This window comes from Equus asinus, chromosome 21 (genome assembly GCF_041296235.1).
Source record: "Equus asinus isolate D_3611 breed Donkey chromosome 21, EquAss-T2T_v2, whole genome shotgun sequence".
Lineage (NCBI taxonomy): Eukaryota > Metazoa > Chordata > Mammalia > Perissodactyla > Equidae > Equus > Equus asinus.
Genome location: NC_091810.1, coordinates 93344178 through 93370337, shown reverse-complemented (window position 1 = coordinate 93370337; position 26160 = coordinate 93344178). Strand labels below are relative to the sequence as shown.

The 26160-nt window shown below is 41.3% G+C and overlaps 1 pseudogene; it reads right to left on the bottom strand.

Moving 5' to 3' along the window:
* Nucleotides 1-437: 437 nt before the first annotated feature.
* LOC123279477 (collagen alpha-1(I) chain-like) lies at nucleotides 438-8499 on the bottom strand (annotated as a pseudogene).
* Nucleotides 8500-26160: the final 17661 nt, after the last annotated feature.

The window sequence follows — 26160 nt, the reverse complement described above, 5'->3', positions numbered from 1 at the left end:
TAAAGTTGCTATGAATATTTGCATACAGATTTTTGTGTGTGTGTGTGTGTGAACATAAGTCTTCGTTTCCCTGGGAAAAATGGCCAGGAATGCAGTTGGTGAATTGCTTTTTTAGCTATTCTAGCTCCCTTGCCTTTCCGTACAAACTTTAGAATAACCTTATCTACATCTACAAAAATTCTTCCTGGAATTTTGGTAGAAACTGTGTTAAATCTGTATATCAACTTGGGGAGAACTGACAGCTTTACTATGTTGAAAGTCCTGGCTCCCTAGTGTGCCCTCTTTGACAACAACCCTGTGTGTGTTTTGGAGTTCCTGGTTACAGCCTGACCAGGTGGGGGTGGGGTGGGGGTGCAAGGTGGGAGGTGGGGGAGGGGAGTGAGAGAGTGGGGTAAAGTGAGGGGCGGGAGGGGTGAGTGAAAGTCTAGACTCCTTCAGTCTTTGCTGGCATGGGTTGGGCCACAGTTTTTGGGGTGTTTTGCTGAAATAGAGCAGTCATTGCCAACAGGTTTTCTGTCTTGCTAGGCTGTCCCTTCCTGGTTCTTTGGCTAGGGAGAGTAGGCTTCTGTTGGGGCTTTTTTCTTCTGTGTCCATTGGTGTTTCTATGTCCCTGCCTTTTTCAGCTTTAAGTCTGGTCTATATATGGCAAAAAGAACACCTGGGAACTCACCAGCATATCCTTCCTTGGGTCCCAACATCCCGAGGTGGTCTGCCTTCTTCTCTCCACCTTTCAGGTCTTCTGATGTTTGTCATATTTATTTATTTAAAAAAATTTGAGGTATAATTGATTTATAACATCATATTAGCTTCAGGCATGCAACATAATGATTTGATATTTGTATATATTGCGAAATGATCACCACAAGTCTAGTTAACATCTGTGACTATACATAGTTACAAAACCTTTTTTCTCATGACGAGGACTTTTAAGATCTACTCTCTTATCAACTTTCAAATACACCATACAGTATTATTAACTGTAGTCACCCTGCTGCACACCACGCTGACCCAAGCCGACCTCGGCGACCCGCCCCTGAACCGCCACGGTGAGACATCCAGGAGAACCAGGACCAGCTGCTCTGGGACCCCAACATCCTCCCCGAGCGGGGAGTGGAGGGCGTCCTGCACCGGGCGCTGAAGAGGCCTGGGCCGGGGGTGGTCACGGCCGGGTCTCAGCTGCTCGCCGGGGGCAGAAGCGGTGAAGGGCAGCGAGCGGGCGCCGGCAGGGCTGGTGAAGCGCAGTTTGAGCGCGGAGGCGGCCGCGGGGAGGCCGGGCTGGGCGCGGAGGTGACCCGACGAGACGGGTTCCGACACCGAGGGTAGAGGCGAGCAGGGGCTCCGGCCCGGTGGCCAGGGCGCCAGCTCCGCTCCCCCTGGTGCCCCGGGAGGCGCGTGTGCACCCCGCCAGCGCCTGGGAACTGAGTCCGGCGCTGCCACGACCTCCGCCGGCAGGGCGGCTGGCGCGGGGACGAGGGCCCAGGGAAGCAGGACCCGGACCTGGACGCGGACGGCGGCGCTAGGCTGGCCTGGCCTCCCCGCCGCCCCGCCGCCCGCGGCCTGGGCCCCGAGCACCGCCCTGGCCCGGGGCGCGCCGAGCCTCCGGCGGCCGCAGGGAGAGGGGAGGCCTCGGGGCCTCGGAGCCGGCCCTGTCCCCCCACCGCCGGCCGCGCCCCCGCTGTGCCCCTGCCCGGCGGCCCCGGCCGGGCCGAGCCGACCTCCCACCCGTGCCCGGGGAGCTGCCCTCGTCGCCAGCCACGCGAGTGTGAACGGAGAGCCCGAGCGGGCCGTGTCCCTGCGCAAGCGGCCCTGGCGGTCACCGTGTTGGACTCATCGGATTGGGGACGTGAATTCCTCCTGGCCGCGCACCCTGCTGCCCGGCCCCCGGGCTGCCCGGCCCCGGTCACAGTGTAAGGTGATGACCTGTTGATCCCTGTGGCCAGGACTGGACGGGGCCACCGCGGGGCCTGCCTGTCCGTCCTCCCCACCCTGGCGCGGGCGGGCCTCGGGAGCGCCGTGGGTGCTTCAGAAGCTTCCAGGACTGAGGGAGAGGTGGGCGGCCTGCCCCTGCCCGCGCTGCCCGGCGCCCACCCCGCGGCCCGGGGCGGCCGGCGCAGACCCAGCCGGCGGGCCAGCGCAGGGGGAGGGCGGCCCCGGGCGCGCACAGCCTTCGGCCGCCCGGGGACCCCTGCGCGGGCTGGGCGCCACCCGCAGAGCAGGAAGGGAGCCCCTCCACCAGCCGCGGCGAGGGTCGGCTCTCCGCCTCTCGGCCACCTCCATCCCTCGACCACAGTCGTCCACACGCATGTTCCAGCGGTGTGCGCGTGGTAGCCATGGAAACAGACCGAGACACCAGTGTCGATAGCATCTCCATCCCGAAGAGGTGGACCGTCAGCAGCAGCAGGATGTTCCTAGCACCTAGTTTACAGAGGTAAAGCGGGTTTCAGAAAACCTCGTGGCCTAGAGGACATGGATGGGCGTCATGACCGATGGCTTCCTGACGAACCAGAGTCTGTCCCTTCAGCTGTCATGTTTGACCTCTTTCCAGCCAGAGGACATGCCTGGCCGGCTGACCAGCCCGACGAAGCCCCTGAATCTGATCCTCATTCTTAGCTTCTGTGCTGCCCCCAGTCGGGTACAATGCCTGTCACCACACAGTCCGGTTTCTTTACGGGCTTAGGGACTGGAGGAGCGGAAAAGACTGCAGTCGGCAAGACTATTCGGTGTGAAGTATCTCTGTCTCCGGAAAAAGAAATTTCTTGTTGACTGCTTGACTGCTTACGTAAGTGGATATGATTGAGTGGTGAAGAGAAAATTCTGCGACAACCTGTGCGGATAAGCAGGTGGACGCCGCTGGGTGCCGCTGTGGTGCCACCGTGGTGGTCCGGGGTGGGCGTGGCCAGGTGAGGGGAGGCGTCTACAGGGGCAAACTTCCAGGAAGAAAATAAATCAGTCCTGGGCCTGCAGTGTACAGCACGACGTTTGCCTGATGCGTTATATCCAGGGTTTCTAGTTGTGCTTAGCGGGAGAAACGGAAAAATACGCCTATACTGTCTTCCTGGAAATGGAACTGCTTTCCTTTTTGTATAGCTTAATTGTATCTCTATTTATTCCTGTGTGGCTTTTGTTTTCCTTATTTTTACCTTGGCAAAGAGTATCATGCTCAGCCTATTCTTTAGAGACTTTCTGTTTTCACTTTGATATCGTATGGTTAGGAGTCATCGTCATGGCAGCAAATCCCTGTGGTTAATTAGTTCTGACTGCTCTGTATGTATAGGTGCCATGGTTTATTCATCCAATAGCTTATAGATGGATGTTTGTGATGTTTCCAAGTTTTCGCTGTTGTGAACAATGCTGGTGTGAACCATCTTTTACATGTATCCTGTCGTACATGTGCTAGAGTTTCTCTTGATATATACCTAGAGGCGGAATTGTTAGGTTACAGGCTAGGTAAATCTTCAACTATGAGAGGTAATGCTAAATTCTTTAACGAAGTGGTTGCACTAATTTACAATCCCACTAGTAATGTGTTGGAGATGCTACAGATCCTTACTGAGCTGCAGCCTGAAAATTCTCTCCAGGCAGTAAGCTGGGGTAATTAGCAGGTGCCCCTCAAATTTCCCCTCTCTCAGGCATCGCTCACTGTCAACTGTTAGCTAATGACCAATATCTGAGAACTACTGTTCCATATATTTTGGCTTTTTTTTATTAGTTGTTTCTGGCAGGTCAGTCTGGTCCCTGATTCTCCATCTTGTTTGAAAGAAGAAGTCTTTTTAAATCATTTTAACCCCTGCATTTTCTGTAGTAATAGTCCCCGTTTTTATTTATGAAATCATTTGTCTTTCCTCTGCTTATCTTGATTCATTTTGCCAAAGTTTATTTTGTTGGTTTTTCCAAACAGCCATTTTTTGCCTTTGTTAGTCTTTTCTATTTTATCATTGTTTTCTTTTATCCCTTATCTTGTATTTTCTTTAGTTTTTTCTGACCTCTTAAGATGGGTAATTAATTCATTAATTTTGAGGCTTTAATTTTTTCCCTTAATATTCATGTTTAAGGCTATAAATTTTCCTCAGATCACTGCTTTTGCTGCATCACATAAATTTTGATGTGTAGTTTTAAAAATTTTAAATCAGTTCTAGATATTTTAAAATTTCCATTATGACCTCCTGTTAACCTGTGAGTTATTTATCAGGATTTTAAAAATTTTCAAATAAGTGGGAATTAAAAATTTATATTTGTGTTATTAATGTCTAACTCAATTGCATACTTATTTTTGTAAAATTATTGAGGCTTTCTTTATGGCCCAATTCATGATAGAGTTTTATAAATAGTATATATTGAGAAGGATATTTTTATTCTAATTCTTAGATGCAGAATTCGATAAATGTTCATTAGGTTAAGTTTTTTAGTTGTGCCATTCAGATCTTATATATCTTGGCTGATTTTTTCTCTATTTGACTTCTCAATAATTGAGAGAGGTGTGCTCAAATCTCTCACTATGATGGTGGACTTATTACTGTGTCCCTATAGTTTCAATACATTTACATAACATACTTTAAGGCAAATTTATTAGCGACTATATATTTAAAATTCATCTTCTTGGAGAATTGAATTAAGTAGTGAACTGAATTATCTGTCCCTAATAATACATTCTACCTTTTACATTCATTTTATCTGTTATTAGTCTAGCTACAAAACTTTCTTTTGGTTGTATTTACTTCATATTTTATTTTGTATCCTTTTACTTTTTTTTTTTTTTTTTTGCTGAGGAAGATTAGCCCTGAGCTAACATCTGTGCCAATCTTCCTCTATTTTGTATGTGGGTCACCACCACAGCTTGGGTGACAAGTGGTGTGGGTCTGTGCCCAGGATCTGAACCCACGAACCCGGGCCACCGAAGTGGAGCATGCCAAACTTAACCACTACACCAATCCTTTTACCTTTAACCTTTGTGTTTTCTTCTGCTTTAGGTATATCTTTTGTAAACAGCATGTTTTAGATTTTATAAATGCCGAACTGTGACTTTCATCTTTTAAAGTTTGACTCCTGTTTAATTATGCTAATTATCGGTATATTTGGACTAGTTTTTAAATATCTCAACTTATTATTTCTGTTTTTTTCTCTATTTCTTTTCACCCACTTCATCTCCCTCCCTCCTTTAAATTGATAGCTATGTCTTCTCAAAATTCTGATACAGGAGTTGTTTGTTACTGATCCACAATGAGATGAGGACCTCCTTTCAGAATGTAAATTAAAGCGCTGCTCCCTTCGTTGAGAAAGAATTTGTGTAAACATCAGGTCAGCTGAACTAAGCGGTGTGTTTAGTGGTGGGGTTGATACACACTCTGGTGCAAGGTCCTTCTCTTGTCAGGAACTGATACACACTTCAGAGACCAGCTTGGTGAACAACACTTCCAGAAACAGTGTTTCAGTGTGTTCTTACCTGTGAGAACCCAACTTTCAACTGACTGAAAGTATCTCAACTTTCAAATAGGGGTTGCTATGAACATGTTTCCTCTTTTCCTTTGATAATACATTTCTCTCTCACCCTCTCTTTAAGATAACAACCAAGACGTTTGCTCTCTTTCGTTCAGGTATCACTTGCAGCATCTCTCATATTTGTTCTTTTATTTAAGGATATCCCACCCTGTTTTCAGCATGGGTCTTTGCATGGCAAACTGTCTAGGTCCTATATTCCTGGGACTATATTTATCAAGCCTTTAGATTTTACTAATATTGGGGCTGGATATAAAGTTCTAAACGCTAAGTTCTTTTCCTTCAATACTTTGGAAATTCTACTTCCATGGTCTTCTTGCAGTCAGCGTTGCTTTTCAATAATTTGATTCTCTTCCTTTGGTGTGATATGCTTTTTCTTTTTGTTAGCTTTTGGAACTTTATCTTTCTTATTCTTAAACTTTAGTATAACCTGGTGTGGACTCTTCTTTCTTTCTCCTCTTTGGCACTCACTATAGGCTCTTTCAATCATAGGCCTGTTATCTTTTTAAAAAATCTGGGACATTTGTCTGCATTATTTCTTCCAATATTTACTCCTCTTTTTAAATTTTCGTCTCTTCTGTGATTTGGCTTTGACCACTTCAGCTTCTATTCCTTATACCTCTTGCCCTTTCTATTTCTCATTTCTTTGCCCTTTCCTTCTTTTCTCAGCGGTGTCCTTTTTTAAATGTATCTTATCTTTGTGTTCTTTATTTCAACTATTGTAATCTTATCTTTCAAATATCTGCTTGACTCTTTTTAATGTGTTTTTTCTTTTATCATATTGCTACCTTCTTTCCTTTTTAAAAAAATTTCATTAAGTGTATATAAAATTATTGATTTAAATATTTTTGCCTCTGATGGAATCTAAAATCCAAAGTTACACTCCTCAACTATCTTATCCTTTTGGTCTGTGGGCTTGTTTTCCCCCGAGGTATTTTTGACTCTGTCAAGTCATGCCTATAGGGGAAGGCCAGACCCCTGTGTCTGTCACCACCATCAGCTCAGAGGAGGAGAATGGGGTGTATGCATGAGCCCTAGTGTGGAGAGGCCCAGGCAGTGGAAAACTGAGCCCATCACTCTTTATCCTAAAAACATAATTCCCGGAAGGGCTTTGCTCTTTGCCTGTCGGAAAGGAGTAGCTTTAGGTGGGAATCTGCCATAAGTATAGCAGCTTCCTAAAGTCATCACCTCATTTTTCACACCATGTCACAGTGGCTTCTGCCCCTGATTTTCCTTTGTTTGTGAGATCACTTGGATCACGTCTGAGTTGCTGTAGATGTAGGGTGGGTATTCTTTGTCCCAACAGTCCTTTTTCTCTTTTATCCTCTCTCTAGTCTAATGGGCTGCCTCTTGTGCTGGCCCAAGCCACTCCTTCCCTCTCACATCAATTCAAAACAGCCCTCTGTCTTCATCTCAGGGCTTTCTCATCCCTTTCTTGGTGTCTTTGGTTGATCTTGGTGGTGAAAGGCAATAACATTGCGTCTTCACCTTCCTAGTAGCATCTGGAAATGGATCCACCCGTCCTTTGCTACTGTTTATAGGGACCGACATTTTTTTTCAGCACAAAGTAACACATAGGTTTGTCTCATGGTTTTATTTTTACAAAAGGTGTTTAGAATAAAAATATAACGTACAATATAAGATATTACACCCACACTCTTTGTGTGTGTTACATTTCCGAACTTTAGAGACACACAATCACATTTTTTTTTGCTGCAAGTTTTTTACCTTACATGTTTTTGAATGTTCTTTTGGTTTGTTCTTTTTGTTTAATTTATGGTTCTACACTGTTTATTTTTCATCTATTATATATATAGAATATAGTATTATATAGAGAGAATTATATATTCTATAGATATATATTCTCTCTCTATATAGAACATATATAGAATATAGTATTCTAAAAACATTATATACCAAAACTTACCAAAGCTCTCTTACATTTAGATTATATTTACTTTTCACTACTAGAGTTGAGTATAATGTCTTTCTAAATGTATCTTTTTTCTTTTGATTTATTGGTTTAGATTTATTTTAAGAATGAGATTACAAGGTCCGTGGATGTGACAACTTTACGGCTCTTGATAAATATTGCCAAATTGCCCTTCAAAGAATGATGCTATTCTTTGAATGGTTTTCTATACACTTATTCTGATGTATACTTAATTGCATATGCACAAACGTTGTATATCACTTAAGACAAATCCTCTTCCATCCTTTTACATTACTCTGATTACATTTTTTAAGGATACATTAAATTAAAATGGTGATAGACCATCTCGTTTTTTCAAACCACTATTACTTCCAAATAGCCCTGTAAAACCCTCTTAATTCTAATTTAAGTAATTAGGAATATAAATATAAATTAAGACAGTGGGTGACATTTACTCCCTCAGATTCTAGCAATGTAGAGAGCATGTATTACTTTATAGTTTGAGGTCTTAGGTGTCCCAGAAAGGTACAAAAATATGTTTTGAAGTCAGTGTTACTTCCATAGGTTGTCTGAAGGTCTGGCCCTCCCCCTCTGTTTGTCACATGTAAGTCCTGGGGTTTAGTATCATGCAAGAAAGGGATGAGGATTGAAAAAGTAAAGCTATTAGACTTCTTGCCAACCCTAATGCATGGTGCTCAAACTAGATTTAATCTGATATAAAAAAATGCAAAAATGCAAAGATGTAACATTTTTTACATATTGAAGTTCTGCTATTCATACCTGCTATTATCTTTAAATAAAGACTCTGAATATATTGCTTACATTTTTATTGTGCAATATAATTTACAAGATTCCCAAAATATGGTTAATATATGCCAAGCACTGTTTTAGATACTATATATTTAATCCTTGCATTAATTTTTGTTGCATAACAAGCCATGTCAAAATCTTGGCAGCTTACAATAATAAACATTCGTTTTCTCCTTCACAGACCTGTGGGTTGTCTGTGGCTCAGCTGGGTCCCAGAGGTTGGCGGTGGTTCCAGGCTTTGGGTTGGGTCTTGTCCGCTTCATCAGTGCCAGTGTCTATCTGGGGCATGTTCTTCTTATTGCAGACCACAGAGATGTAAGTGGGCAGGCCAAACCACACAAACATATTTAAAACTTCTACTTGCATCACGTCTACTAAAATCCATTGTCCCATGCAAATCACATAGCCGAGCCCAGCCGCACTGGCTGGGACATGTCCTGTGCCCACAGTAGGAGGCACCGCAGAGTCACGTGGGGAAGAGTGTGGCTGTGCAGCTTTATCAAGGAGCGAGAGAAGAGCTGAGAACAGCAATCCTGTGTATCATAATCCTTGAAGCACTTGTGCCGATTGTCTATCATTGGCTTGCCATCATTCCCATCCCTATATTGTATCAAAGATGTGACGGCACTGCATTGTAGGGGAGAAGCCTAGGGTATTAGTCAGCTCGAGCTGCCATAACAAAATACTGTAGTTGTCTAAGCTGGGTGGCTTAGGCAACCCTGGGTGGCTTAGACAACAGACATTTGTTTCTCATAGTCCTGGAGGCTGGGAGCCTGAGATTAGGGTGCCAGCATGGTCAGGTCCCAGTGAGAGCTGTCTTCCTGGCTTGCTGCCTTCTCTGTGTGCCCTCACATGGCAGAAAGAGAGAGGGAACAGCTCTCTGGTGTCTTCTTATAAGAGCACTAATCCCATCATGGGGGCCCACCCTAATGACCTCATTTAGACCTCATTACCTCCCAAAGCCCCGTCTCCATGTACTATCACATTGGGGTTTAGGATTTCAACATATGAATTTGGGAGGGGAACACAATTTGGTCCATAGTTCCTAGGAACAACATTTCCCAGAACCTCTAGCCAGCAGAGTCCTGGGTCAGATACTCTTAAAGAGAACACTCACCTGAGATATCAGAAGTGGAAAATTAGGAGAAGGTGATATTCTTTGCCAGCAGGTGGGGAGATGAGTGGCAGCTGGCAGTCATGAGGTTTCCTTGGACTTCGGGGTATTCCTTTGCGAATCTCTTGCTTTGGTGCAGGCTGCAACTGAGATCAGCAGCAGGGGTGTTCTGGGAGTCCTCAGGCCTTCTGACCTTGGAAAGCCAGTGGTGGTTTTCCCTGACCTTTGCTCCCCCAGAACTTCCCATAATTTTATAAACACTTGTAATATTTTATTGAGTTTAAGATGCCATTGATTGTGTTACTAAGACAGAAAAAAAACCCTTAATTAAACATTTTTATTCCTAAGATTTTTAACTCATGCTTTTAAAAAAGGATCTTTTAGACTTATTTAGACAGGTTTTAAGAAACATATATCACAGTTATACATACAGAAAAATGCAAATATGAGCACAATAAGTTTGCTGTTATTCCTGAAATCACTTCACATTCAGAATTTGGCTCTTGTGAGTCATTTTTCTACTTTGAGGCCTCAGGGTCTGAGTTCTTCCACCCATCAGGAGGCATCAGGAACGTTGGTGATGGGTCATTTCTTAAAAGGATGTTCTATCTATGTCTCCTGTCTTTTTCTTCCAAGATGCTAACAACCATTCTGCCAGTTTGGCTGATGTTGTGTGGATATATGTCAACTCGTATTCCATTCTCAGAGAGACCTCAAATGGTTTGTGGATTCAAAGAGTGAGGATTTGCAATAGTTCAGTGGTGCTGCCCAGGAATGACCATGAGGTTCTGGACTTCTCAATGAGCTGCTTCTTTACCTGTCTTAATCTGAATCCCGTGATGCATCAAGAACTGACCCAGTTGCTGGGTTGACTAGGGTTCCTGGTTATCTATTCCAAAGAGCTTCAACTAGCTCCATAGCAATCCGTCTATGTTTTTTGAGCACATGTTATAACATCTTGGGGGAAGATCTGATTTTTGTATACCATTTTGCAATTTAAAATTAAATATAAAACTCATGGAATGTACAACAGCAAGAGCAAAACTTACTGTAAATATAGACTTTAAGTGATAGGGATGTTTCAGTGTTGACTCATTGATTGTAATAAATGTACCACCTGGTACGAGATGGTGGGGGAGGCCGTGCATGTGTGGGGGCAGCGGTATATGGGAACTCTCTGTACTTTCTGCTTAGTTTTGCTGTGAACCTAAAATTGCCCTAAACAATAAAGCCTATTAAAAAGTTAAATGTAACAACAACACTATTATTGGCAATTGTGCATTGCTTTACAGGTTCAGGCTGCATTTCATAACCTGTGTCATGATCTCTAGCTCTTTAGCCCCTTTAGCAGTGGTAGTACCGTCACTGGAGTTTCTTTAGCATTTTCTATTTGACTAAGAAAATAACTTTATTAATTTCCCCAGCTGAATTACATGCTGCTGGAAATTAAGTAACTACTGTTCACAGGCAGCAAAAAGTTTCTGACAATTGGAACTTAGGGCATTAAGGATACAGTCATGCACCGCATGATGACGTTTCAGTCAACGGTGGACTGCGTACACAGTAGTGGTCCTGTAAGACTGGTACCGTGGAGCCCAGGTGTGTAGTGGGCTGTACCACCTAGGTTTGTGTAAGTACACTCTATGATGTTCGCACAACAACGAAATTGCCTCACGACACGTTCTGAGAAACGTTAAGTGACGAATGACTGTATTATTCCTGGATGGTGCATGAATTATTCACACAAGCCTCTCTTTAGTCTCTTCTGGATGATTTGACAATTTCTCTTGCCTTCATTTCCCTCTTAGTTTGGATTCCCCTAAAAGCAGAGCCTGAGACAAGGATGTGGGTGCATAGAGAGCATATTTAGAAAGTGGTCTCTGGAAGCAGATGACCCTCTAGGGGTATTAACTTCACCCCTGGGGACATTTACTATCCCCCAAACCCCAATTTCCAGGCTTCTCTGAGGTAGAAAAGCAGAGACACCCTTATTGTTTTGAATAAAGGAAAAGAACAGTGATGAAGACAGAGACAGCTACTGGGAAGCCCTGTGCTGGTTTTGTTTTTTCCACATTACTTGCTAGGCCAAAATGCATAAAGTTGAGACGTAGCATGATCCTATGACATTTATTCTCCCAATCTGTTTGCATTTCTGCCTCTTTAACGACTGCTTGGGATGGATGCTGTCTGTCTATCCCAAGTGTATCTATTCTGCATTCTCCAGTTCACTCCAAACCCCTATCAGCTCAATCAGATCAATAACTTAGCAGTCTCATGTAGAAGTCAGAGCCGAGTGAGTCCAGTTGACATGCGTTCATTTAGCAGACCCTGTTCACTTCTCATCACATTTCTGCTCATCAGATTCTGGCTGTGGTCCCTCTACCTAGGCGTTGCCGTCCCAGGAGGCCCTGCTGAAGCAGCCTGCCAGGACTGGTCTTAGCCTCTACCATGTCATAGATGTGTTAGGTGCTGTGGCGAATAAAAAAGAAGTCCATGCCATGGTGGCTGATTTCCAGAAGTATAGATGCATGCTCAGGAGTAACCCTACCCAAGGGGAAGTTTTCCGAAGGCAGCGACTCCAACTCTGGGAACAACTGAGAGAGGAGAGCTCTCATGGAGGGAAACCCTTTGGAAAGGCCCCATGAAGGGGGGCGGGCACCACGTCTGAGCAGTGAATTTGATTTGGGGGAGCAATATTGGTAAGGGTCCCTAGGACACACTCTTTCTGAAGCCTGGGTCTCCCAAGCAAATGCCATATTATATATTATATATTACATAATATTATATAATATATATAATATATAATAATATAATATTATAATATTATATTATATTATATATATTATATTATATATTATAATATGTGACCTTATTGCTCTTTGGTCACCAGATTGTCTGATGAGTTAGTTGAAGTCTGTAGACCTTAACAGCAGGCAACTTGACTGTGGGATCGAGGTTTTTAATGTAGCTCCAAATGCTGCATTTGCTGAGGAGGCAGGTGACTGACACTGAGCAGTGTCCGTGGAGAGGCTTGGTGACTGCTGTGTATGGGAAGCTCAGTTTCTGACTGCCTGGCAGCTCTGAATAAGAGCCCTAGATGCAGTGGGACCCATAAAGAGGAGGACCTGGTGGCTTGCTCTCTAGGGCAGCCAGATGTACTACGGTCCATGCACTTGTGTCCAGGCCATGTGTCACCTGTGCTGGAACCTGCTGGGGAAATTGCTGTCCCTGGCCTGTTGGATGGTGCTGACCAGCTCCTGGGTAGCCCTGCACCCTGTGGAGCCATGCCCCCTCTTCTTCATCTCTAGGGGAGAGCTGTAACCATCTGCTTCCGCGTGGGCTCTGGTGGGCTGGAGGCAGGGGTCTAAGCTGGCTGGGAGGAGCAGTAAACCTTCTTTTGTTTGCTGGTTCCTTGTGAGTCTATGTTGTCCGCGAACTCTCACTTGTTAGATGGGAAACAGTTCACTTTCAGTTCCGGAGGCCTTGAATGACGTGCCGCAAGGACTCATGGTCACTTTTGGAAGGCATTACTTGTGTCTCAGACCTGGGTTCAAATCCTAATGCTGATCCTCTGGTGAGACCCACGGGTGATTCTCTCAGATTCTTTGAGTCTTGGTTTTCTCCTTTATAAGGCGGTTAATTATACCTGTCTCATAGCATCGTTGGGACATTAAACAATAGTGTGAAGTGCCTGGCACGGAGCTCTAGAAACGTCAGTTCCCTTCCAACACAGCCTACCCTGTCAGTTGTGATACCTGAAGCTAAAGCCTTAAAAATCCAATTTAAATTTAATAAAAAAAGGATATCTATGCATTATTTAAAAAAAACACTATGAGAAAAATCTTTAGATTTAAGCTGAGGAACTTTGAAGGTGGAATTATAGTCTTATTTCCTAAATGCAGTTGTTTCCAGTGACTATTTTATTCACTTTATATAGAAAAAAATATGTCATAGAGAAGAGATAGCCGTGGTATAAAGGCACCTGATGAAACGCAGCTAATTAAACACATAATTTGGTATGGACTGTGTACCCAACATATTTTGGCACATAAAATATTTACTCTGATAGACCGAAGCTGTTACTCTGAGCTGGGTCTGAGTTGTTATGGAGACTGAGTGTTTTTAATCTAGCAAACGATAATGACTTCATCACTTCTGACTTTGTGTGTCTGGTCTCAGCCCGAAATGAGATTTTATTGCTGTGCTTTCAGCTTTGGGTAAGAGCACTTGCTAGGCTATCCCTACAAAGATCCTGTTTTTGAAAAGAACATTAAATACTTGTTAATTTATATTTATATTCAAAACTCTAAATCTGTGCTAAACATAAGCAGGTCTCCTAATTATGAGTTGTCCCCCTATTTTCAGTTTTTTGTGAAAGCCAAGAACTTGAGCAGAACGAAAACTAGATCAGCTCAAAGTTTCTTCTCAAAATGCGTTCATGCTTTGGTCTCTGCCCTCGCTGCTTTCTGATGCATTCGTATCAGAACAAAGGTGTCGTCTTGGTCATGTTCTAAGTAGGTATATTTTGAGGAATAAATGCCCCAAACCTGTGCTTTAAGAAAGCACCGCTTGGTTCATTTCAGTTTTACGTTTACTTATTGTTTTTGAGTCTACTGCTAGTCCTACTTGAGTTCAACTTGAGTTTCCTTCAGTAAGTCTCTGTGTGGCTTTTAGACGTTCTGAGCTTCGGATTTGTGACCTCCCAAATTAAGGGCATGGAATGAGAATTTGCTCGTGTTAGCTAAAGCTCGAGAGCCTGACTTCTTTAGCTGTGGACGTCTCCGGCGCCGGCGCTAGGGCCCAGTGCTTCAGGTGGGCCGCCGGTAGGTTGGTCTGGGGGGTGTGGTGCTGAGTCTGCATTTCTAAGAGGCTCCCAGGTGGTGCTGAGGAGCACCCTGGGGAGAGAGTTCAGTGTGCACATTTTAACATTTGACTGCTTGGATTTGAATGCCTTTTCTACCTTTTATTAACTCTGATTTTGAGTAGGGCGTTTAGCTGCTCTGAGCCTCCGTTTTGGCATCTGTCAAAATGGGAGCGATTAAAATGACATTTAGCTCTGAGGGTTCATTTAGGAATAACTGATATAACTCATGTAGAGTATTTAACACCTAAACCAAAGTGATCACTACTAATAAATATTAATATATATCTTATCTGGTGAAAATATTTCTAGAAAATTGGAAGGAGTGAAGGAGTCCTAATATTTATTTATTTTTGCTTGAGAAACATTTCAGTGCAACTCGGTGACCAACCAGCTCAGTTTTCTCAGGACCGTCTTGGTTTTAGCACTGAAAGTCTTGCATCCCAGGAAGCCCCTTACTTCTGAGCAAACCAGAGCAATTGATCACCCCATGTTTTATATAGTTCTGTTTAAGTCTTCACAATAATCTCGTGTCATAGGTACCATGGCCTGAATTTCCTAGATGGGCCCTGGCTAGTAAGTGGTGACACCTCCATTCAAACCTGCCTTTGGGCAACTGCAGAGCCCTTGAATGCTCCATTGTATCTGTTGTATGCTCACATGTTGTTCCTATATTCTTATTTAGTCTTTCAAATGTATATCAGAAGTATATTTATCTTATTCTCTTTCTCTCTCTCTCTACCTTATTGTAAGATAAAGGAATAAAAGATCTTTCACCTCCATAAGGTTTTTTAACAACAAATCAATAGGTAAATAGGAATCTACTCAACATGCCAGAATCATGAGGCTGCCCTGGTCCAACGTCTAAGAAAAGGTGCCTCACCACAAAGACTTGGTTTTTGTAGACCAAATGAAATGGCCACTTGGGTTAGGATGAGGCTTAGAGGCAGAATATTTAAATAATTTTGGGAGAGGGTGGGAGTATGGAGAAGGGGCTAGGGAAAATCTATTTTGTTACTTTTTTCTCCCTGACCTGTTTCTTTCTACTCTTCTGCCAAAATGACCAGACACATGTTCCTTACCTTTCTTCATTTCTCTGCCTCTGTAAAAAGTTAACTGGAGCAGCCACAATTGAGCTTTTTCAAGTGGCGATATCAAGGGATGCCTGAACATAAGAAAGTCCTCAGATTGGCCCATTTCCCTGTCTGAGCTTTCCACGTGACAGCCAAGGAACCATATGAGCTGGCATCCTCCTCTTAGTCTTCATGCAACAAATGCTGTTACCTGCAAAAATACTTCTGCAAATACTTCTCACAGAATTCACTCAGTTTTACTATTAAGAAAGCTACTGCAGGAGCTGGTCTGGTGGCATAGTGGTGAGGTTTGCGTGCTCTGATTGGGCAGCCCAGGGTTTGCAGGTTCGGGGTTTGAATCTTGGTGCAGACCTACACACTGATCATCAAGCCATGCTGTGGCAGTGTCCCACATAAAAAATAGAGGAAGATTGGCACAAATTTTAGCTTAGCGACAATCTCCTTCAAGCAAAAAGAGGCAGACTGGCAACAGATGTTAGCTCAGGGCCAACCTTCCTCACAAAAACACCAAAAAACAAGAAAAAAAGAAAGCTACTTCTTATAGCCAAAGGCATTTTTACAAAAGTTTCCAAACCAGAGTTTTCTCAGTTGGATGTAGCTGTTGTGAACCTGGGCCTTAGTGGAAGTCACATTTTTTATGTTCTAAAAATGGATTTGGATATGACATTTAATGTAAAAATTTCAAACATTTAAAAAGTCAATAAATTGATAAATAAACATATGTAAATATAAATAATAAAAAATAAATTAGTGCCAGTTATTTTAAAAGCTGTAGAATCAACAAAATTCCAAATCAGGGACCCTTTATTATACTTATTTATGTATATTTTAAAACTGTTTTAATGTGTGATGGATTTGAAATGCATAAATCTGTGTTCAAATGCTTGGTTTTGTTATTTACAAGCATTTTCATAGACGATAGGAATTGAAATGGGAATATTATGCCTATTTCATCTATTTGATTTGTCTACAATTCTAAGTGAAGATAAAACCTATGAGTAAATTACTTTGCAAATAAACTACACAATTCAGTAGAGATCACTAAAATTATTGAAGAAAAACCATCATTGAAAAACAGATGGAAAACTTAGAGTTATTCTATATCAGTGGTTCTCGAAGTGTGGGTCCTGGACCAGCAGCATCAGCATTCCCTGAGAACTTGTTAAAAATGAAAATTCTTGCACTCCACCCCAGACCTGCTGTTTCGGGAACTCTGGGGGAGGGGCCCAGCAACCTGTACTTTCATAAGCTTCCCAGGTGATTCCAATGCACGTTCAGGTATGAGAAGCACAGGTCCAGACCGTCCAGAAGTGTGACCAATGGGTCGTTATGATGATACACCTTTAGCAAGGTTTGAGCATTAGAACCTAAATTGATGACTCACAAATTAGACTTTCTCTCTCTGCCTTCTAAAGAAGTGATGACCATTGAACAGTGTGGTGCAATGAAAAGATTTTGAATTTTGAAGTGTGAAGATCTAGTTTCAATTTGCAAGTTTATATATGCAAGTCACTTATGTACTTTGAGCCATGGTTTCTAATGTCTAAAATGGGGATAATAACAGCCTCCTCCCATCTCAGCCTCATTGAGTCGTTGGGATCAAATGCTGACATGCACGTGAGGGCAATTTTTAAATGATCTGGTGCTATGCAAATGTTACTTTTCATACGATCATTGCTGCCAGTATGATTGCAATCACAGAACTTTCCCTTCTCACCTCCCCGCTTTTTGCTCCATTAAAACTTAATTACCTCTTGAAATTTAAGTTTTGCAAAGCAGAGATTTTTTAAAAAAGAAATTGGACTTTAAAAATAAGAAATCAGAGTTCTTGCAATATTTTATATACGAAATGATACATATGGATTTTTTCTTTGTTTCATGAATAGTCTTTTAAGCCTTTAATCCACAATGTAAAATGAATCAATAGCACACTTCAGGGATACCATGGCAATAAGAATGCATTTGGGACATTTAAGTGTCAAATTTCCCTCACAGATTTCAAAAATTGTTTTACATTTTTCTGGTTTAACCTCTCTTGACACCAGTGAACTCTTAAGGCTTGTAATTGAAGGATAAGTGAGCAAAAAAGCAGTTCAAGTGATAATCCATTTATTTCAATTCCTATTTTCTGGACGGAGACCTTTTATGCTAAGTTCATGTGAGAGTAAATTTTTATGACAAAATTATAACCCTCAGATAGATGTTACTCAGGCAGGCTGAGCTCTGTCCTGGTATAATGGATTTTGTGACAATGAAATGCGAGAGAGTCTCCCAAAAGCTTTGCCTAAGGAATTTCTGACAGTAGCCTATAGGCTGCCAAAATTTTCAAGATGCTATTATGACTCATTATAGAAAAATGGCTTGGTGCTTTAATCATGAAATACAGTTGTATTGAAAAGGAGAAAGAAGTGTGTGGCATAATCTTTGAAATAGTGCCATGTATTCATATTTGCTGCACTATTTAGTAAATGTTGTTCCTTTTAATGTGGTTTTACATAATAAAACCTTCTAATTTGGAAGGTCGTATGTATTTGTTACTCCTAATTGAGTTCCTCTCATAATTTTCTGCATGTCACTGAATTCCATATAATTTCCTGTAAGTTCTTTCTTCCCTAAGTCGTACAATACTGCTGCTTCTCCCATTTCAATGGGTTAACTTTTTTGAGGGAAAATATGTAAAGTTGCCTCAAAATGTTGTAACATGTGCAGTTAAAAATATCACAGCATCTATAAGGACCATATATTGTTTTCTTTTTCTCCCCCAGATTTATTGAGATATAATTGACATAAACTTGGTGTAGCTTTGCGGTGTACCACGTGCTGATTTGATATGCTTGTGGAGTGATTACCACAGTAGGGTTAGTTAACACCTCCATCACCTCACATAATTCTTTTTTTTCCGTGATGAGCATTTAAGATTTACTCTCTTAGCAACTTTCAAGTATATGACAAAATATTGTTAACTGTAGTCACCATGCTGTGCAGTAGATCCCCAGAACTTACTCGTCTTATAGCTGGAAGTTTGTCCCCTTTGACCAACATCTCCACATTTCCCTCATCCCCAGCCCTGGCAACCACTATTCTATTCTATTTCTATGAGTTTGGCTTTTTCAGATTCCACAAATAAGTGATACCATACAGCATTTGTCTCTCTCTATCTGACTTATTTCACTGAGCATAATGCCCTCGAGGACCATCTATGTTGTCACAAATGGAAAGATTTCCTTCTTTCTCATGGCTGAATAATATGCATACAATCATGCACACATAATGACGTTTTGGCCAATGATGAGCCACATATACAATGGTAGTCCCATAAGATTAGTACCATATATCTTAGATGTATAATCGGCTATACCATCTAGGTTTGTGTCAGTACACTCTATGATGTTTACACAACAGTGAAGTCACTAACAATATATTTCTCAGAATGTATCCTTGTTGTTAAGTGACACAACTGTGTGTGTGTGTGTGTGTGTGTGTGTATATGTAAAATGGGTGACTGGATAAAGAAGTTGTGATCTGTATCCATTCGATGGATACTTAGGTTGTTTTCATGTCTTGGCAGTTGTGAATAATGCTGCAACGGACATGTCTGCAATGCATTTGTCTCTTTGAGATCCTGATTTCCTTTCCTTTGGACATATACTGAAAAGTGGGATTACTGGATGATATGGTAGTTTTATTTTTAACATTTTGAGGAAGCTCCATACTGTTTTCAATAGTGGCTGCACCAGTTTACATTCCCACCAACAGTGCCAAGGTCTCCTTTTCTCCACATCCTTGCCAGGACTTGTTATCTCTTGTCTTTTTGATAATAGCCATTCTAACAGGTGTGAGGTGATATCTCATTGTGGTTTTGATTTGTATTTCCCTGGTGATTAGTGATGCTGAGCATCTCTTCATGTATCTGTTGGCCATTTCTATGTCTTCTTTGGGAAATGTGTAGTCAGCTTCTCTTCCCATTTTTAAAATGGATTGTTTGGGTTTTTTGCTATTGAGTTGTGTGTTCTTTATATACTTTGGATATTAACCTCTTATTACATAGATGGTTTGCAAATATTTTCTCCCATTCCATAGCTTGCCTTTTCATTTTGTTGATTGTTTCTTTTGCTGTACAGAAACTTTTTGGTTTAATGTAGTCCTCCTTACTTATTTTTGCTTTCATTGCTTGTGCTTTTGGCGTCATATCCAAAAAATCATTGCCAAGACCAATGTCAAGGAGACTTTCCTCTATGTTTTCTTCTAGGAGTTTTATGGTTTCAGGTTTTATGTTTGTCTTTAATCCATTTTGAGTTAAATGGTTTCCACATGCATGGAATATCTTTTCCATTCCTTCGCTTTGAATCTATGTGTTTCCTTAAGGCTGAAGTGAGTCTCTTGTAGGCAACATATAGTTGGGTCTTGTTTTTTAATCCATTCTATTTTTATCCATTTAATGCCTTTTGATTGGAGAATTTAATCCATTTACATTTAAAGTAATTATTGATAGGTAAGTACTTACTGATGCTGTCTTATTAATTGTTTGCTTGCTGTGTTGTAGCTTCCTTGTTCCTGTCTTCCTCTCTTGCTGTCTTCCTTTGCAAATTGATGATTTTCGATAGTGGTATGCTTTGATTTCCTTCTCTTTATGTTTTGTGTACATACTGTAGGTTTTTGCCTTGTGATTATCATGAGGCTTACATAAAATATCTTATAGATAACAGTCTGTTTTACACTAACAACTTAATTGCAATCAAAATCTCTACCATTTTGTGTATTCATATCATAATTTACCTCTTTTTACATTGTGTATTCACTAACAAATTTTTGTAGCTATAGTTATTTTTAATACTTTGGTTCTTTAATCTTTTTTTTTTTTTTTACTAGAGTTAAGCGGTTAATATACCACTGCATTAGAGTATTAGAATTTCTGAATTTGACTATATGCTTACCTTTACCAGTGTCTTGTATATTTTCATGTTGCTAATAGTGTCCTTTCATTTCAACTAGAAGAACTCCTTTTGGCATTTCTTGTAAGGCAAGTCTAACGCTGATGAACTCCCTTAACTTTTGTTTGTCCGAGAAAGTCTTTATCTTTCCTTCATTTCTAAAGGAAAACTTTGCTAGATCCAAATATTCTTGGCATTTTTTTTCTAGCACTTTGAATATGCTACTCTCTCCTAGCCTCTAAGTTTTCTGTGCAGAAATCTGCTGATAGACTTAGGGGGATTCTCTTATAAATGACAAGCTTCTTTCCTCTTGCTGCTTTTAAGAGGAAAGCGGCAAGTTCACCTTTGGTATTTCACAGTTTTATTATAATGTGTCTTAGAGAAGATCATTTTGAGTTGAATTTGTTTGGGGATCTATGAGCTTCATGAACTTGGATGGGCAAATCTTTTCCCAGATTTGGGAAGTTCTTAGCCATTATATCTTGAAATAAGCTTTTTGCCTTCTTCCTGTCTTCTCCTTTTGTGACTCCAATAATCTGCAAATTGCTTCTCTCAATGGTATCCCATAATTCATGTAGGCTTTCTTCACTCTTTTTACATTCTTTTTTCTTTATTCTCCTCTAGCTGACTACTTTCAGAGTTCTTGTCTTCTGCTTCACAGTTTCTTTCTTCTGCTTGATCCATTCTGTTCTTGATACTCTCTGCTGCATTTTTCATTTCATTGATTGTATTCTTCAGCTCCAGAATTTCTGTTGGATTCTTTTTTATGATTTCTTAAACTTCTCATTTTGTTTGTGTATTGTTTTCCTAATTTTGTTGGATTATCTTTTTGCATTTTCTTGTAGCTCATTGAGCTTCCTTGAAACAGCTAATTTGAATTCTTTATTGGGTAAATTGCAGATCTCCATGTCTTTGTGGTCAGTTACTGGAAAATTGTTGTTATCCTTTGGTGGTGTTTTGTTTCCTTGATTTTTCATGTTCCTTCAAGTCTGGCATTGCTGTCTTCACATTTGAAGTAGTGGTCACTTCCTCCAGTCTTTCCTGACTGACATTGGGAGAGAAATATCTTCTGTCAGCCCTGCTAGGAATTCTGAGGCTTTCTCAGACCTCTGTGGATATGCCTGCTCCACACCTGTGGCAGAATTCTTAAGCTTGTATGCCTTCTCTTGATCTTTTAATGCATCAGGCTGGCTGCTGATAGTCTCCCTTTTGCTTCCCCAAGGGCAGTGCTAAATGTTCAAGCTTGTGGTTTCTCCTTGGCCCCCAGATTCGGGCCAGCTTTTGGTACATGCTCACTATCTGTTTGCTGAAGCTTGCTCTCATCGGTATTGGGATTGCATACAGGGAGGTGGCCATGGGGTGTAGGAGTATGTGTGTGATGAGTACAGCACGCTGGGAGTGCTTGTGGGCCAGTTGGGGGGAATCTGTGGGTGAGGCCTCCCAATGACTCATGGGCAAGCCTCATGATGGAGTCTGTGATATGGTTAGTAGCATCCAGGTCCCTTTGATATGTTCCAAGGCCTGGCTGCTGTTCTCCTAGCTGCTCACTGCTCCCTAGTCATGCAGCTCATGACTCAGTACTCTGGATGAGGTGAGAGAGAAAGGGGCCTCTTTGGCAGCATCCCACTCAGCTGGGGAAGCCAGGTGCTCACTCACATGCTCTCCCTTTCCTCCATGGGAGGAATCGCAGGCCAAGAAAGGCTCTCTTGGGCTGAACTGTGCTGCCTTGGAGGAGAAGTGATGCAGGTAAAGTCAAACTATTCCTCTTACCCTCTCCAATGTGTCCAATCTTGGATTTTTTTGCTCTAGTGGTGTGCTGTAACTTCTCCACTGGACTCTTGGACTTCCACAAAGTAAGTGGTTGATTGTTTAAGTCAGTATTTTCCAGGGGCTCCCAGACCAGAGGGGCTGGTGCCAGTTTGTGGGCCATTTAAGGGTCCACAACTGGGACTGAGGTATATATGTCTATTACTTGATGCATGGGTGGGCAGGACTCCTCCTAGATTCCTTGGCATATGGGGCTTGATCCTGCAGCTCCCACAAAGGCACTTTTGTCCATGGATGGATGCCAAATCATTGTTGTTGAGGGAGGGATATGATATGAGTGAGGGATGTCTTATTTGGCCGTCTTGCTGACATCACTCCTCTCTCTATGTGCTAAATTTGGACAAGCACCAGCTCAGAGGCAGAACAACTGGGGATACTATAGATGGCCCTATAGAGCAGGGAAGCATTCAGGCCACATATTATAACATAAATTGGTAGGCTTTAATCATTTTGTAAAATTTTATGATATTTACTTTTCTTGTTTTTGATAATTGGAAATTTTTTATATTTTCCAGCCATCTAATAGCCATTTTATATATTTTTTTCTGAATGTTGTTAAAAAACAATAGTAACAAACAACGACAAAAAAGAAGCAAATTACTGTACAGACTCTGAGATCCCTGAATTGGAGTTAATTTTTCCTTTTGTATATAAATACTTTTTCAAATTATGTCAGATTTTGTCTTCCATTGTGCTTAAATCTTTGAGGATCAATAACCTTTAGATTGAAGAATCTGATGAAAACTTTGCATGCCGGAAAATATACATATGCACATGCACATGTCACTCTGCATCCCTTTGCAGCAGGGCCTTGGGGAGGAAACACACTTGAGAGCAGCAATTGGGCTATTGTTTCTGTACCACCCAACACCTACCTCAACTAGGAACCACCTGAGCTGACTCTCTTTAAGATAAGTATACTTTGTCCCAAACATAAACAAAATAGCTCAGTGGCTTACCTTGGTGAGCATCTATTACCCTAAATCCTAACAAAAATCTTGGAGATGAGCAGGGCGGGGAGAGGGTGATTGTGTCTTGCTGGATATTATTCAGCAGTAGATTCAGGATTCTAGCCCAAACCTCCTGATCTCTAGGCCTGTGATTTTGTGTAACACTACATCACCCTCCAAGGATTTCCATCTAAGACACATCTGGAATGCTCTACCAATTGTCAGAGGCCCAGGCTCCTACTATCATATTTTTTTGCTTCGGTTCTCAAGAGCATTTTATGGTCCAAGAGGATCGCTCAGCATCAATCATCACAACTGTATTCCAGCCAAAGAGAGAGATGGAGAAGGACCAAAGCGTATCTGCCAGAGGTCTTTGAAGTTAGCTCCCTAGACTTTGCCACATCATGTTTCCTCTTAGGACTCACTGGCCAGAACAGTCTATGTGCAGAGCCACTGCTATGTGAAAGGGAGGTTTGGAAATTGAGCTTTTATTTGAGTGGCCATGTACCCAGTTCAAAATTGGGAGACTTATTACTAGGGAAGAGAGGAGAATAGAATTTAGTGGGCAACTAGCAATTGCTAAGGGCAGGCGCAGTTTCTGGGCTCTATTCTTCTTATAGATGCTCAAATAAATGGCTGTTCACCTAAGATTGCTTACTGCTGCTGCTTTGTATTATTTGTATCCTGGGAAATCAATATCAATTTAATATTACCATATTTCATTGTAGATTTTTGGAACAAATGCATATTCTTTTTTTTAAAAACCTCTTATTTACATTTTCTATATTAAACGTAAAGTTTACTATATAGTACTGAGAACCACGTGGTGGAATCAAAAAGATTTCTTTGTCTTTGATTTTTTCCCAGGTTCAAGAAAGCCCAACATTCATTTGTTTGGGATGACCAAAATAATTTAAACACTCTTGTGAGAACAAGTTGCTAGGCAAGAACCTGAGAACAGAGAGAACTTGTGTATTTTCTGTGATCTGTTTTAAGTTTCTCTGGGAATTACTTGTTTATTTTTTCATCTAATGAAAATCAGGCATAGATGTTTGTTTTAAATGAGAAACAGAAACTTTTGTCAGTAAGCCTAATGTTTACTTAGCCAGTGGGCACATATGTAGTTATAGAATGTATCCAGAATTTAGTGTGAGGGGAGGGTACCTCTGATGCGACATTTAACAATCAGTTTGGAATCATATTGCCCACTGGAAACTAATTTATTTGCATTTGTAAAAATAATCAATAAGATGTTTCATTTCCTCATATAATGAAGCTCTGTGTCTCAGCCACTAAACCGTTGCCGTAAAATAATAAATTTTCAAAATACGAAACAATGTCCCTTGAGTGAATTTGGTACTAAGAAAACTAAGAAAGGAATGATGCTTTAGCAGATTTTTTTGATGAGACACTATCAAGAATATTGTAAGAGATAGCACACTTGTCACCTGGGTACAAAGTCCTTTCACCGATAAATGAGAAACGACAAGGGAGGAATCCCAGTCCTGAGTACTCAAACTTTCTCAGAAATAAAGGGAAGTTTTAGTTTTTTAAATTTTACTGTAGAGGGCCGGCTCCGTGGCCGAGTGGTTAAGTTCACGCGCTCTGCTGCGGCGGCCCAGGGTTTGGATCCTGGGCGCGGACATGGCACCGCTCGTCAGGCCACGTTGAGGCGGCGTCCCACATCCCACAACAGAAGGACTGGCAACTAAGATATGCAACTGTGTACAGGTGAGGTTTGGGGAGAAAAAGCAGAAAAAAAAAAAAAAAGATTGGCAACAGTTGTTAGCCCAGGTGCCAACCCTTAAAACAAAAGAGGAACATTGGCAACAGTTGTTAGCCCAGGTACCAATCTTTAAAAAAAAAAAAAAAAAACTTACTGTAGGCACTTTTCTTTACAATTCATATGAAGTCAAAGAAGTAAAATACCCTGGGATGCCAGGGAAAAGAAATTTGATTAAGATAAGGAATGGTCTTGTCAGGATTTTTGATTTTTAGCCACTCAAATGATTTTTCTGGTTGAGAAAAGAAATATTAAACTGCATAATAGCTCAAATAAAGTGGTGTGGAAAATTTCTGTGTCTTTTATAAACTGTATAGTGAATGAACGCAGGACGATATTCAACGATAGAGATTCGTTCTCTCACCTCCTCCACCTAGAGACCCAATGAAATTAGAAATACTTATGTAAATTTTAAGGCTTAGAATTTCTTTCAGTCCTCTCTCAGTTGAGTAAGTCAGTCTGAATGAGGGTATAATTCCCATATGGCGTGTTTAATGGAACAAATTTACATTCCCGTGTTCTGAGCCGGTTTTGAATGCTAAATGTTATGGATAGATATTATATTTTTTCTAAGTGGCAATGTAATCTTAGAACCATAGTTTTTCTTTTATTTTCTTGACTTTCACCTTCCCCTTCTGTATCTGTAAAGCAATTTTGTTAGTTTATATTCGTTACCCCTGGATAATTTTGCATGGGAAAATTTTACCTACCTCATAACTATCAGAAACACCATCGCCTTGTAGATTTGATGGCACTCTTTGTTTTCTGGGCCCCTAAAGGATCCATGAGGAATGTCCCAGATTTTTTGTTGATCTTTCAGGATCCTCAAAAATTTTATGCAGAGTGTTCTGAGAAGTTAAGTTTATAGGAAGTCAAGGAACTCTCTACTTGTCCCTCAAGTTCTGGTCAGGCATATGTGTTCTGGATTTCTAGAGTGTAGACACCACTGTTGTCACAGGATGAAGTCACTGAAGAATCAAGGCTGGGGAAAAGGTATTTTGTAACACTATCTTAAACAATGGGATTATAGACACTATAAATGTACTAAGTTACTCTGATTGCCCTTGGTCAACCTGGCTTTCTCTCTTCAACTTGTCCTACATTCCCAGGCCTCTTTTCTATCTGTTATGAGGGCAGAGCTCACAGCTAACCTGATTGTCCTAGCTGTGCCTCTAGCTGCCAAGAGATGTTTTGGCAGGAGGTTTCCTCTGATTACGGCAGGTTAAATTAAACTGTTTTGAATTTAATGTACATTACGTCGATGAGAACAGGACTGGTTGTTTAAAGCACTGAGATTCATCTCTATATGAACCACTTTATTTCCTGATAGGACATCCTTTTGCTATTGCGAAGATATAAACAAT